Source organism: Meleagris gallopavo, chromosome 12, assembly GCF_905368555.1.
Source record: "Meleagris gallopavo chromosome 12, MGAL_WU_HG_1.1, whole genome shotgun sequence".
Classification (NCBI taxonomy): Eukaryota; Metazoa; Chordata; class Aves; order Galliformes; family Phasianidae; genus Meleagris; species Meleagris gallopavo.
The window spans coordinates 13,604,974-13,619,634 of NC_139415.1; the positions used below are offsets into that span (position 1 = coordinate 13,604,974).

The window sequence follows — 14,661 nt, forward strand, 5'->3', positions numbered from 1 at the left end:
CTGGGGCTGCAGCCTGGCATTTTGCAGCACCAACAACCCAGGGCCTCTGTTAACTGGCTCAGCTTCTTCCCCGTCCTCTCCGTGGGATCCACAAAGAATACCCCACTCTGTTCTGCAGTATAGGTCACCAAGAAAGAGCATTGAGAGACTGGGAGCATCACCCAGTGCTTCCCACTCCCACGTAGGCTCCTTGGCTGCTTCCCTGCCACCCACCACTGCTGCTACCCTCTGGGAGCCTTCCAACAGCCACGACTCCTTTAAGAACCTGCCCACACTACTGGTGTATTTATGTATTTATGGCCACCAGGCCAGAGCAGCTGATACATCCCAAACGCAGCTAGTGCTATAGGCAGACGCACGGTCACGTGCTGAAAGCTGCCTACATCTGCTTCCCAGCTGCTCGTTCCCCGGGGCCATCCGAGAGGATATCGGGTAATGTGGCTAAAGGCTTGTGGGAGAGCTGTGGCAAGATTCCCCCTATATTAAGCAGCCTTTAATTTGGCCCTGGCTGGGAGGAAGTGACAAGGACAATGCAGAGATCAGACACACAAAATTTTTGTGCTCAGTGTGAATATTTTACATGCTCGTCAAGCTGTGCAGTAAACGATGCAGGGCCGTAGCCAGCTGTAATTTAACACAGTGGGATCAATCCAATATGAAGAGCAACAGACTGTATCTTTCCTCCATATGGACATCTAAACAAACGTTTTATTGATTTAAACATTTCTCATCATTTATGGGAACAGTTTATCACCATGGTCTTTTAAAGAATCCCATTTTCAAGGATCATACAAGCTTTCTTAACCTTAAATGCATAAAAATCGCATCTGCTTAACTATTGTTCTTAATTACTTGCTTTCAACTGAAATTGCTTTTAGCAATGTATAGGACAAAAACGGAAACTTCTCTAGACCGAGATGCAAACAATACAGGAAGCAAAGCAGGTCATGCCCTGGGGCTGGAGCTGTGGGCACAGGGATGTCAGTCAGTCCTTCTGGCTGCTTGGTTGGACTCCAACACAAGGCTTCTTGGAGCAAGCACTCTGAAATGAGAGATGCTCTTCTGTGTGCATGACCCCACCTCTTTTTTCCAAAACTCTGATAAATCAGAATTGTCTGTATGGTCTAACCTGGGACAGAGGCAGAGCTACCTGCTGAGCTTAATTCTTTTTCTGGGGAGTCCCAGTCTTCACATTTAGAATTTCAATGTTCACACGACACAAAAAGCACTTTGCCTCAGCTGTTGAACTCAGATGTTCTCCTTTTGCTGCTCTTTCTGATCCAGTCTGCCTAGAAGTCTATTTTCCCCTTGTAGCATCTTCTTTATTCTCTTTGCAGGTGTCGAACCTGTCCCACTTGTAAGCTTTTCTCCTTAAAATTGAGGGATGAAACCACAAAAGCTGAGACTCCTGCTTCATTGGGGGAATGAAAAATCTGGCAAAACTCTTTTTTTTTCCTGCCACTGTCTGTCAGTGCAGTAACAGAATCATAAATCATGACTCCTTGGTGCTGGGTGGGATTTTGCACTCTGACGGGTCCTGGTGAGAAGTTGCATTCCCTCAGATTGTTGTTCCCTTGTTCATAAGCCAGCAAAACCCATGAAGCTGCAAAGGGTGTCTGCATGTTTGAGTGTCTGTGTGTGACTGCGTGTTTGTCTTGGGTCCCACACTCAGCACGGTCAGGCCAAAAAATATTAGATAAGTGGCATTATAGCTTGGATCACTGTTCCTCCACTACAACAACAGCAACAGCATGAGGGGATGCTGCAACAGCCCAGCTGTCCATCCAAGAGTTTAAATACAGTGTTGTGCATTGCTGTAAATTGGAGAAGGCAAAAGCCATATGTCAGGCTAGATGAGTGCTGCTCTTTCCTATCCCTAGCAATGTGTGTGTGACATTTCCATAGGCAAACATCCCCTGCTGGGGCAGGCAGCCTTGGCCTGTGGCCCAGCTCAAGCCTACGGAGCCAAAGGTTGTGTTTGAGCTGCTCCTTGGTACCCTTTCATATCTGACCATCAAACCAAGAAGACAAAGGTTAAAAGGATGCTCTAAGTGTTCTGCCAAGAGCCAAGTCCAAATTGGAAATCAAGATAGCTCCATGCAAAGCTGTGAAATAGCCATGTTTTTAAGTCAAACACTGTATCGTGTGGGATGGGGAGCACAGCTTTAGCTCTTCAAGCTCTGTGGATCTAAATGCTCAGGAAGGAGCTGAGCACATCCTCCTGCTGCACTAGAGGGAGCTGCCTCGATGTCAGGGATGTGGTTATCCCTGTGCATAGTTGGACACAGGCAGCAGCAAGGCTCAGTGGTTTTGGAGTGGCAGGTGAGGTAGTGCAGACACAGCTGATGGAGCTCATTCCAAAGTGACATCATTTAGAAACAATTCCTAAGAAATAGGTCCTGACTAGTAGCAAGGAGTTGTGCCTCTAGGCAAACAGATGCTGGTTCGAGGCTGTTATCAGGTAAAGTGTGTGGGTGAAAAGCTCCACAGCTTGTCTGTTGCCATGAAAAGAAGCAAACAAAGCAGAGACGAGGCTGGACTACAAGTGGATGAGGCTGCTAGCTGGCTGGAACCACGTCTGCTAAAGATGGTGATGAGATATTTCCTTCTCATGGGAGTTGGGGATAGGCAACATGGAAGTATCTCAGCTGTTTGCATGGCAGGAGTTCCAAGGAGAGTGTGCATCTCCAGATCCAGGGGCCCAGCAATCCCGAAGGTAAGCAGTGCTGAGATGCTGGGTGAGAACAAGTTGGGTTTACTTGTGCTGCTGGAGGGATCATGCTGGAGCCTTCAGGTCAGTACAGAGGTATGCAATGAACCCATCATTGCCACGTCAGCTAGCTCTGTGCCTGTATCCTGACCTGAGAAGTTATCAGAAGCCACCAGAAATCTATTAATAACCTGATACATTGATATAACCACACATCAGGCTCTCATAATGGAGTTTGGTGGTAAGAACTCTCTTTTTCTTTTTCTTCTTAAAAAAAGTAGAGCAAAGAAAACATGTTCACCATTTAGTCAGGGTTGATTGATTTTTCCAGCTCTTCTGTGTCACTTTTGGGCATTCAGAGCCTGGGGAGAAAAGAACTCAGGAAGAAGTTTTACATGTAGACACAAAACATTGCAAGGACTGCCAGCACACTGCAAGGCAGTGATTTCAAGCAGTGTGAATGGAGATCCTGTCCTTTCCCCTCCCCTTTCCTGTTTTGTGCATAGAAGTGCTATGCTTGCAGAGGAATATAGCAGCTGATTGTTTGCAGCACTGGAAAATAGTGTGAGCTGAGAGTAAAATGTCTAGGCAGCAAGCATCTGGGCAGATGCACACATATGGTGTAGGGAGATGATTAAGGGAGTGGAGTGCATTGTGCACATGGTCTGCTTCCCAGTCTGTTAGAGACTGGGCAGAGGTGAGGCTGCAAAATGTTGGAAAGAAGGCCAGGAATTGAATCTGCATTGCCCTGGCAATCCCACGGCACCCATTTCCCCCCATTCAGTCTCCAAAACTTCAGGGATATCTGTCTGTTTTCATGTCTGGCAAGGACAAATGAGGTTTGGATCCCTCCCTGGCTGAGTTGCGTGCATGCATGCACATGAAAATCATGTTCCTTTGAATGTCTTTTGGAACCATAATAAAGAAAACTCACTTCATGGAAAAAAGACCTGGATGAGCTTATCTCTGTGAAGATGGAGAAGCAGTGCTCCACCAGGAGATGAAGTGGGCAGCATAATACCATCGTCAGGGAGGATATCAGGGATTACAGTGCCTCCAGATGAAATCTGCTTATGCCACATGTGCTTGGTTATGCCATGGAGGACTTCAGACTGCATTCATAAATGCTGTAGCACCTGGGAGAATACGCTCCTGGTCTATACACAGGAGAAAGGAAAGAGAAGGCATCAGCTGGGAATCATATACAGGTTCACTAAATGAAGCTTCAACCTTCACAGTGGTCAACTGCATCTTACTTACAGTGCTGAGTCACTCTGGTTCAGCTGGTTGCTTTGTGGCACTTCTCAGTATGCTGCACATCCCATGGTGAAAAGGTAGATCCCTAAAAATACACGGGCTTAGTGATGTGTTTGACACAGCACTGAGGTTATCACATATCCTACAAAGGAAAGGACATGGACAGAGACTGCTACTGTATTAGGCTTCTGCACATCACTTAACAGTACAAGCAGTGTCTTTTCCATTCAGCATGAAAACTCTGTAGTTGTTCTACAGTGATGCTCCACAGCTATGTTTAGAAGAGTCGTGTACATGATGTTGGACATCTATTTGGTCTCCTTGAGAACTCTTACAGGTGGCCATGACCAGATCTTACACTGCGAGCAGCAAACCAACAGATGCCCCAGAAGCCCCAGAAGCTCAGACCAGGGCTGGGCCCTATCTCTAATAGATCAGATTGTGTGTATAGAAGGCACAGTCTGGAAATCACATGAGAGGCAGCCCTCTTGTGGGGTATTCAGCTAGTCCTGCTTCCAGCTGGACAAGACAAAAGCATCCTTATTAGCATTGAGCGAGCCTGTGTGCCCATCCCTACTGTGAGGATCAAATCCCGTGCGTCCTGGCAGTGCTGCTTGTGGTCACACGCTGACCCGTCAGGCTGACACTGCAGTTCCACTTGTAGCTTAGAAGGGTATAAACATGAGTCACGGAACTTGCAAACTGTTTTCTTCATTAGCTTCAATAAAGAACAAAACCAAAAGTTTGTGGGTTTCCTTTGCAACCTACCCTGGGGGGCTGGGTGAAAGGGAGGAGCCTATCTCATCTCAGCTAATGAAATTCTCATTGCGAGGCACATGTGCACACGCAACTGGCATCCAGCTGGCTCCGGAGGGAAGAACACGGGTTGGGGAAGGAGCAGCTGTGGGGTTTAAGAGCAAATATCAGAGCGGCTGCCCGAGGGACTCCCAGGTGGCAGGCAGGAATATGGATGGCTCCTCATTATGCTTGTTAATATACAGCAAAAGCGAGCCGCTGTGGATGCTTGGGATTAGCCAGACCCCGCCGCCATGTCGCAGCCAGCAGGCGGTGTGAGCCCGCTGGGCCGCGCTGCTGCTGCCCCCTGCTGGCCCGCGGCCTCGGTGCCGCTGCCCTCGCCCCCTCCCTGCTGGTTCTCCCGCGTTTTTTCTCTACCTTTCACCAAGGGAGGCCCCTCTGCTTCCCTCAAGGACATTCCGCAGAAGGCGTACCTTCAGGAAGAAATATATATATATATATATATATGAAACACGAACCCCCACCTTTGTCTCTCCCTTTCTTGTGTTGCAGCTCCATATAAAATGTCTTTGTAATATAATATAGCGCATTTTCTTACGCCTTTAGTCGCCAACATAAAACAGAGTGCTCCTGAAAGTCACCCAGATGAAAAGTGTGCGGTGGAAACCCGGGCAGGCCTTGGAGTATAGTGTTATGGGCAATTAAAGCTGATTAACAGCCACATCTGCAGGTGTGGGGGAGCGGGATGGAATTGCCTCTGACCATCAGCTCTATGGCAATGGGGACAGAGAGAGTCCATTGGGGTAATTTTTGTCTAATGTAACATAAAGAATGTGTGTATGTGTTCGCCTGCTCTTTCAAGCATGCTCTGTCTCTGAGTTCTGCCCTGCTCTCACGTGAATAGCCATGGGTTTGCAGGGGATGCATGCGGGTTTTAGGCTATTAAATTTTCTCCCTCATTTCTCACCAAATTAATACCTACAAACACATACAGAGCAGGCTATAATGTTAAGGTGTTGATAAAAGCTGAAGTGCACCATTGTAATAATTCCTTTCTTAATATTACACACAATCCATAAAAGCACAATCTCTTGACTGCTGGGCTGCCATACAGCACAACAACATCTCTTCTATTTTCCAGTTTCCACTCTGTGAATTTCCACCAATAATGGTTAATTCAATTCCCAGCAGCTTCCAATCTCCTGACTCAGCCCTCTCTGGATAACAGTCAGGCATGAACATAACAAAGGATGTTAAATATTAATGCCAAGGTTTTGTCACCGGTTGTGCTATTAACATGTAGGGAACCATTCATCCTTTCCACATAAATAAGCTCTGCCTAGTGCGTTAGTGCTCTGCAAAGTCATTGCTGACCTGATAATGCGTCCTTCCTCAAAAGATATAAAAACAAAGGAAGAAAAAAGCAGTTTTAACCGCTTTTTGGTGGTTCCCTGCAGTTTTACTTGGGGTTTTAAATCTCAACTAACAGAACCATTAGCCAAAATAAGAAAAAGGGGTAATGTTTAAGGTGATCCTGATAAGGATGCAGTGAAGCAGAGCCTCATATGTGACAGTGACAGTGCTACACTTCAGTGGGTCTGATGCTGTCAGCACAGGTCCTACCATGCTCATTAGCTCAGCCTTTGCACCAATACCTGCCACTGCGCCCTTGTCTTCTGCTCAGGCCTGTCTTATGGAGAGGTTTCTGTGTCAGAGTAATGCAGGCTCTCTCGCCCCTCCATGCTCAGCCATTTGCAGCCAACGATGCTGCAGCTGGGAGCCTTCTGGCATTGCATCTCACTGACCTGTCGCAGCACATGGCAGGGGCACAATTTGATGGTGTCTCTTTGGAAAACCAAAGTTTCTATACTACAAGTAGTTTTCTGCTAAGCTCTTACTATTATGCTCATTTGTTATTTTTTGTAGCATGGCTTAGCCTCTCCAGCTCGTATTCCCAGATCAGTTAATTTGCTATTGCCACAATGGCTGCGCTTTTTCCCATGCCAACATCATTGGAGATGTGTCAGTTTTAGATAGCAGGGAACCCCCTTGTTTTGAAATATGTCAGAGGGTACAAACACGTGGCATTTTGCAGCTTGTGCTTTTGGGTCACCAATCCAAGGAGAGAATGAAGCACTGCTGGAACCTTCTGCCCCTCCAAAGCTGCTGGCTGCAGCCATCCAGGCTGCTGCCATAACCAGGTGCTTGTGCCAAAAGGAAAGTGACGGGCTGATTTAAGGGAAAAAAAGTATGTCTACGTTTTATGAAAACAGAGCCTTAGTCAAAAAAGTTCAGAATTTCAGTGGAAAACAGAAAATGAACTGAGATTTTTCTCCCTCTCCTTCATCCCCAGCCATTCATCTCTACTTATAACAGTAATATCAGCAGATTGGCAAATGTGAGGCAGCAAGACTCATACTTCAGGTGTCTGACCAGCTCTAAACAATGCAGCCCATTCAATAAGTACACAGCCTTCTGACTTTGCTTTAGTTTCCCTCGTAAGCCTTCCCAGGGGCATTTGAGAAGCTGCTAAAGAGTGGCACTCTGATTTTACATCTTCACAGCACAGCCATGGTTAATGGAGGGAGGCACAGAGGTGCAGAGGTAATTATAAGCACTGATGGTCACAGAGATAAGAATTATCTCCCGGGTTTATCATCCCCTTTCCTATTGGTCCTGCAATGGCATTTAATACGATCTTACTCAAGCTAGATCTATCCTGCATAGAAAACAGAATGTAATGCAGATGTAAGTAATGCAGATGTGGATGTAGGAGCTCTGCTAGGAGTTAACAACAGCCCAGCAGAGCCAGCAGGGTGCTGGTTTGGCCGTCCTACTGTGTTCCTCCCTGTCCTGTGATGTCACCTGTAAGTGCAAAGCAACCTGAGGCAGAGCAGCTTCCTCCGTTGCAGCTACAATGGGCTTCAGAGAGTGCCTCTGGGGCTACCCCGAAGTTCCCTCTGGTGAAATGTAATCATGGAAGGAGCACGACCCACACGAGGTGCAGTGGGTCTGACACAAAGTAGAACTGCTGAAAAATTTAAAGAATTAATGAGCTGAAGGTCTGGCAGGAAGAGTGATATGTATGCAAAGTGATTCTCAGCGACACTGTGATAGACTGGCTTGCTTTTTAGTTTTGCCATAGCCTTGATATTTGGCCTACAGCATCCAGGAGAGATGATAATAATTTGACTTCTGAAGTGCTCCCACATCAAAGCAATCAGTGCACTGTACCAAATGCAAAATGCAATTAAACTAATGTGTCGCACTAGGGAGAATAAAGCTGAGCCTCAGATTTTATTTTTTAAGTGAGTGGGTGTGAAAATAACCACATTAATCATCTACTGAAGTTTTCATATGGAAGTGATGCCACCAGCACAGTCTCAGGAGTTGAACCAGCAAACAATGTGACGAAGAGAGGATTTTCAGGCCCAAGTTAGAATGCTGTTAACGATTGCAAACACATCTGAGTTGGAGATTCACATCAGGTGAACTGAGGTGGGTAAATGGGCTGCAAAATACAGGACAAAGGGACCTTGGGAGCATCCAAATGATGACTTCTAGTGTCTGACAGGTGGGGAAAACTGAGGCACAGGTAAAGCTATGGCTTTATGGCTGACACCTGCTGACAGAGCTGGAAAGAGGGCTGAACTTGCAGTCATAATCTACCAGTGAGTCTTTATTACTATTTTCCATTACTCCAATTGCACTGGAGTAATTTGGGCACCTCTGTGCACAGAGATGTTGCAGGGTGTGCCCCCATCCCCAGCAGCACTGGCAATGATTTCTTATTATCATTAATTCAATGGGCCCATGCAGAATATGCCACACTGCAGTCTGGTGCCTGGGAGCAGGCTGTTGAGCAGTCCCCATCCTGACCTAAGCAAGATGGGATTATAACTGCATTGGAGTGAGCAAATGGTACAAAGTCAGTGGGGAAATGCTGGGGCATCAGCTCAATCTGAGCTCTGAGCTGCTGGGACTGGAGCACACATAGCTGGAACCAGTGCAGAGTTGTCTACCTGGAGAGAAGCCCTGCAGTGCAGCCAAGCTTGGTGTGCTTCATTCCTCACTAAAACACCTCTTTGCATTACCTGGTTATCTCTTTTAATAATAGAAAGTAGTTTGGATTTTACAGTGGAGTTAGTTCCACGCGTAGTGTCTTGTAAGCACAAAATTACATAGGCACTGGGATTTTTTCTGCTCTTGGTGTTCTGGCAATGGACTCTCAATTACAAACACGAGGGGTCTGTGAACAGAACAGGTTTATCCTGCAGTGAGGCTGTCCCTGAAATGTGGCACACAGAGCGTCATCTTCCACAGCCTCACCCTCTGCTCACTCCAGGGACAGGGTCTTGCACACAGCAGTGGAGTGAATAAAAGTGGAGAGAGGGAGGGAGAGTGCCAGAATGATATCCTGTCATGCTGGGATTCCCTTCTACTTCCAGCTAGAAGCATGCCTGCATGACAGCAATAGCAATAACAGTAAATAATTTTTTTAAAAATCCATGTAATGCAGAACTCTGCTGGAGAGCTGTAACGTAAGGCAAGGGGCTGGATTTGATTAACGTGATGAAATTACACAAGCTTCTCCTCTCTCTCTTAGTGCCTGCCGAGCAGCATCTCGCTCTCTCCTCATCCCTCTGCTCCCTCTCTTCTTGCTCTGCAGCAGAGCTGTGGTGGGCAGTGCAGTGAGGTGGGGTAGGCAGCCCTGCACTTCCCTCTCTGCCCTGGGCTCCCCGGATCCTGGGATCCCCCCCAGGCTGCATCATTGACATGCAGCAGCCAGCAGGGCTGCATCACTGCTAGAGATGCTGGCACGGAGCCTCCCGCTGCGCTGCGCAGCAAACAGGATCAGCTGCAACTTGGGGTGCCCAAGGTAAGAGCAAAGTCTTCCCTCTCAGTTCTCGGGGGGGAAAGGAGTGAGAAGAGGCTGTCAGAAAGCCAGCAGCTCCTGGGGGCTCGGTGCTGAGTGCTGGGGAGGCAGCGTAAGGGGCAGGGAAAAGCTCTCTCTAAAGATAATACAAAAGGTGCTGCTGAAAATGAGGATGCTCAAGGAGGCGATTGGTGTCTGAGCTGTGATGAATCCATGGGAATCGTTGGGGGGCACCGTTAGTGCAGTGAGACTGGGGGGTAAGCAGCAATTCTAACTTGCTCCGTCACTCTGTCCAGCTCCCTGTGCTCACTACGAGCTGCTGCCTTTTATCTTCTTAACTTGGGTTGAGGCGATTTTTAAAGAACTGCTCACATGTCCGTCTGCGTGTCTGTGTGAATGCTGCACCCTGGGCTGGGGGCAGGTGTGCAGCACCCTGCACACACCGACCCCACGCACACTACTGCCCATCCAGCTGCCAGCACACCTATGGGTCGTCCTTCCCATCCTTCTAGGAGATCTTAAACACAGATAAAACTGAAACCTGCAGTTTGTCAGCTCTGTTAGGAAGGATGAAATGAAGGCAAAGAGAGAATGAAGCGTGGGGAGCTGGCAGGATTTGTAGTCTGAGCAGGGCTGTCATGGGATGTGGGTTCTCCAGTGGGAAATTCCTGTGCATGTGTGTATGCACCTGTCCTTTCCCTATGGCACGTCCAGATCTACAGAGCTGTAAGGACTGTTGTTCTTTTTCTCTGATAGAACAAGTGTTGTTGAAGGGAAATTTTACTTGTGTATCTAGCTGCAATAATATAACTAAACCTACTGAAGTCCCGTTAAAAATCATGGGTAGGAACTGGATTCATAAGTAGTTCAGTTGTCATAGACCACCTTCTCTCAAGAAAAAAAAAAAAATAGAGTTAACAACCCAATGATTGTAATGTATAGGTGGGGAGGATTGCAGTGCTCAGGGAAACCTGTGCTGTGTTGAGATCAGGCACTTTTAAGCACAGCACCAGAGCTTAAAGGGCTTTCTTGCCATGGGCAGAAATTACAGCGAGTACAGCACATCCTGAAAACTGCTGCCTCATGTCTGGTTCCCCATCATTATACTTTGGGAGAAGAAAGAGGAAAAGGGTTAATGCTTTGCCTTATGTAGCCAGATGCTGAATGTACAGTAAAGCCTCTGTGTCCTCTTAGGGTGCCGTGTTGAGCCAGCAGTCTGACTCTGCAATAGAAAGAGGGGAGGGCATCTGTGAGCTCCTGGTGGGCTCCCACTGCCTCCTGTCCGCAGGGCCCTGCTGGAGAGCCATGCCCACTTGTGTTAAATGAAGTCACATTTGGTTTTCCTGATGTGATTTTGCAGAAGTGTAACAAGAGCACTGGGGAAACCATACAAGGGCATCAAAGCCAAGTAGAAAACATCCACCAATAGACAGCCTCTCCAGTTATCTTACCCCTTGGAGTATCAATGTGATTTGCACCACTTATATTCTAGGTCACTGAAAATCAAGAAACAGATTGCTGTTTCTTGAGGGAGCTGATTTGAAGGTACAAGCCCAGATTTCATGTATCCCTCTGCCAGGCACAGCTGGATGCTATCTGCAGGCAGCCTTGCCCGTACAGATGATCTCTGTAAACCTGGCTGCTTGTCTGCAGGTAGGGCGTGGGCATCAGCTTTTAGAAGTACTTTTCAAGTGGATGTGAGAAATCTCATGGTAAGTCCAAAAGCACATGCCATGGTATTTGGTACAGGCAGTACGTGAGTTTAATTTCAAAACTGGGATTGATTTCCTGCAGGGAAAAATATGGGATGGTGAAGAAGTGGTTCTGTCTTGCTCTTGGGACAGGCTGACCAGGGAGGTGGAGTCACATGTCCAAAAAACATAGAGATATGGTACTAAGGAACATGATTAGTGGGCATGGTGAGGGTGGGCGAGTGGTTGGACTGGGTGATCTTCGTGGTCTTTTCCAAACTTAATTATTTTATGATTCTATGATAACAACCTCTGAGTTGGGAGCGTTGTCTTTGGCGCAATGAAATGCACCAGGTGGGGACATGCAAAAGACAGGGAAGCCCCTGTGCTGATCAGTGCTGAGGACTGTCATCTCTGCCCACACTTGGTGCTAGCTCCAGCTTCTCCTTCTCCCACTCCTTGTCTGGTGGCCAAATCCTGGGGTGAGGAACAGTCTTGCTGTGGAAGCTGGAGCCAACCTCCAAGGTCTTCTTTCTGCATTGTCAGCCTGGCAAATTAATTTTTCCGATCATGAGCTGAAACTCATGAAATTGTTCGTGTCTGAGAAGATTATGGAATTACTCCCATGCTAATCAATGCATTAATGTTACGGCAACTGAAAGTCCCATTAGGGCTTTGACAGCCAAATAAAGACGATGCAGTGGCTGTGCCAGACGTCACTCCATGTCTGCAGCAGGTGGGAGGAGGAGAATGGCTGAATCTCCCCCCTTTATTCCTCCTTCTGTGGGTGCAATAGGGAAGGCACAACAATATCCAGTGCTTTTCCTACTCTGCAGCTCTCCAGCAAATATCCATTCCTGGGGCAGCTCTGCTGGTTGCAGCATCCTACTGTGGGATTATCTAAGATTAGCACTACCCTTCTTTCTTCTTGAGGCACTGATGCCATACTGTGTAGTTTTGGACCATGACACATGTCCCCAAATATATGGTAAAACAGCATAGCCAGGACCCCAACAACCGACCCCTGGGGCGAGATGGGGCAGAGCACAGGAGCTGCAAGGCGAAGGGAAGGCTGCTCTATATTTGGGTGTGGGATCTGCACAGAAGGGCTAATCCTCTTTCCTCGAATTATCCATCCTGAGGATTAGAATGCGTTAAACCCCCTGGGCCTCCCCCGCTGGAAGGGACAGGGCTGGGGGTGCAGGCAGGTTGCTGATGACTCACGGCTGCTGGCAGCCCTGCTGAGCTCTCCTGGAGGTCACCGGGGGTCCAGACGCAGAGTGACACACGAGTGACGTGTGGCGAGAAAGGGAACATGGTGGTGTCCCGATTAGGAGAGAACACAGAGCTTTATAAATAATTGCGGAGATGAGAGAGTGTGGCAGAAGGTAGGAGGAAGGACGGGAGATCCAAAGCTGCACTTTCCCAATCTTAAAGAGCCTCACCAGACTTTTCCAAGTTCTGTCTTTGTTAATCAGAAAAATGAATGTTTTTTGGGTTGCAGCCAATGCATCTGAGGTGTTTCCAACCTACCTTCTCTGGCTGGCTCTGGAAATGTGGTTCTGGGGACAAGTTCAGGTTCATCTGTTTGGAGTGCGAATGAATCACTGTCAGTACCCCATTAAAATATTGAAGGGAGGCCAATAACACAGCTCAGGGACAATGTGTAGGAGAAATAGCATGTGAGGAGGGCGGCACTCAGAATGGCACCAAAAACAAAAGGGATCCACTGCTGTTTCTCCTGGTCCGGGAGGCTGAGATAGGTGGTACAAGTGATTACCTGAGTCTGGACTTGTCATGGGGCCATTGCTTTTCGTCAGTCTCTGGAAGCTGAAATCCATCTCAACACTGGTATGGTCTGCCATCCTTTCCTGCATTTAAATCAGTTTACTCCATTCCCTGCAATCCATCCTACATGACCCAAATCAGGGATTAGACCCAATTGTATTTTCCTCTTCCCAGAACTGAGGCAAATGGGAAGCCTCACCTTGATGTTCAGCATTCCCAGCATCTAGAGGCTGTCATTCAAATAACTTCAGAGCAGCTTCGTTTGAACAGGGGATAAATGACTGTGCTCCAGCCTCCCATTTCAGAAGGGAAATACCTTTGACTGTGCATGAGGTAAGAACTAGAAATCGACAGGAAAAGCCTGGATAGAAGAGAGAAAGAGCAAAAAGGGAGAAAACCATGGGAAACCTCTGCCTTTAACGTGAGCTAGTGCCTTTCCTCCCTGCGTCAAGCATCCTCAATTTCCTGTTTAACTTAAAGTCAACACATCTGTCACGTTAGCATCTCCCGCTGCCTGGTTCCCCTGAGCCACCCCCTCCCATCTGCTCTGCCTCCAGCCTCCCCCTGCTCCTATTGCTTTGTGCCTGGGGTGTGCGTGCATGCGCCTGTGTTTGCTGTTGCCTGATGGACTTTTCCATTGCTTGTGCTCCGGTACCTGGATGCAGGCGCAGTGGGATGATCGGCTTGGCTTGCAGAGCATTTACTTCTAATCTCCAGCAGAAAGGGGAAACCCTTTCAGGAGCAGCTCTGCGGGCTGGAAAGAGGGGAAATGGCTGGTGAATGGCTGCAGTGAGATATTTCGCAGTTCTGGTAAGAGATGATTTTCTCTTTGGTCCCTTTCTGGACAATTCGGGAATTAGAAGTAGTAAGATACAATGGGGTAAAAAAACAAAGGGAGGAGAGCTGAAAAAACAACAGAAAAGAAAAAAAAAATCAACAGTGAAGGCAGTTGTGTTTGTACTGAAGCTTTTCCAGGGGTCAGTGCCCATCAAAGCAATTTAATGACTATTAGTGAGAGGCTGGGAGACGAGCAGATCAGACAATGCATGTGCCCAGGCAGTTGGAGCAGCTTTAACTCACATATCGTTCCATTGCCTGCTTGGAATCTTCATTTCTGTGCTATTTCCAGCTTGGTCGGGGTCACACAGTGAGCTGATGGTCTGACACCAGCGGTGCTCTCCATAGGGTGATAATCCTGGATGAGCTGCTACCCAAATGCTGTTTTTCTGTCCTTTGCAGGAGTTTTGGAAGGTCATGAATTCATGCCCCTAAGTTGATGCATAAAGCCTGTCAAATTTTCTAGCTGATAAACTTTCTCCATTGCTAAGTCCCTGTTTTCCCTTGAAACCAGCCCCCTAGGCATTCAGAATAGCTGATATCTTGGGAGCACAGATAAAGATGCTTGGAAGGAAGGATCTGGCTGGACTATACTGCTATCTGATACCCTGAAGGAGAGGTCTGTGAGTCGGTTTAACTCTCATGACTTCCACAGTGGGCTTTCTGCACCTAATAGCAGAACTCTGACACCACGGATGAATTTAGGGACCTTGCCTAAAGAGGATCAAGGAATAAAAAACCTAAGA

General features: G+C 47.5%; 1 protein-coding gene across 1 annotated transcript in view; it reads left to right on the forward strand.

Moving 5' to 3' along the window:
- The first annotated feature begins 2,486 nt into the window (after window positions 1-2,486).
- SV2B (synaptic vesicle glycoprotein 2B) overlaps window positions 2,487-14,661 on the forward strand; it is a 55,567-nt gene continuing 43,392 nt past the window's right edge. Inside the window, exon 1 of the mRNA XM_085234063.1 lies at window positions 2,487-2,716. The gene's annotated coding sequence lies outside the window, so the exon portion shown is untranslated. The remainder of the gene's footprint in view (window positions 2,717-14,661) is intronic.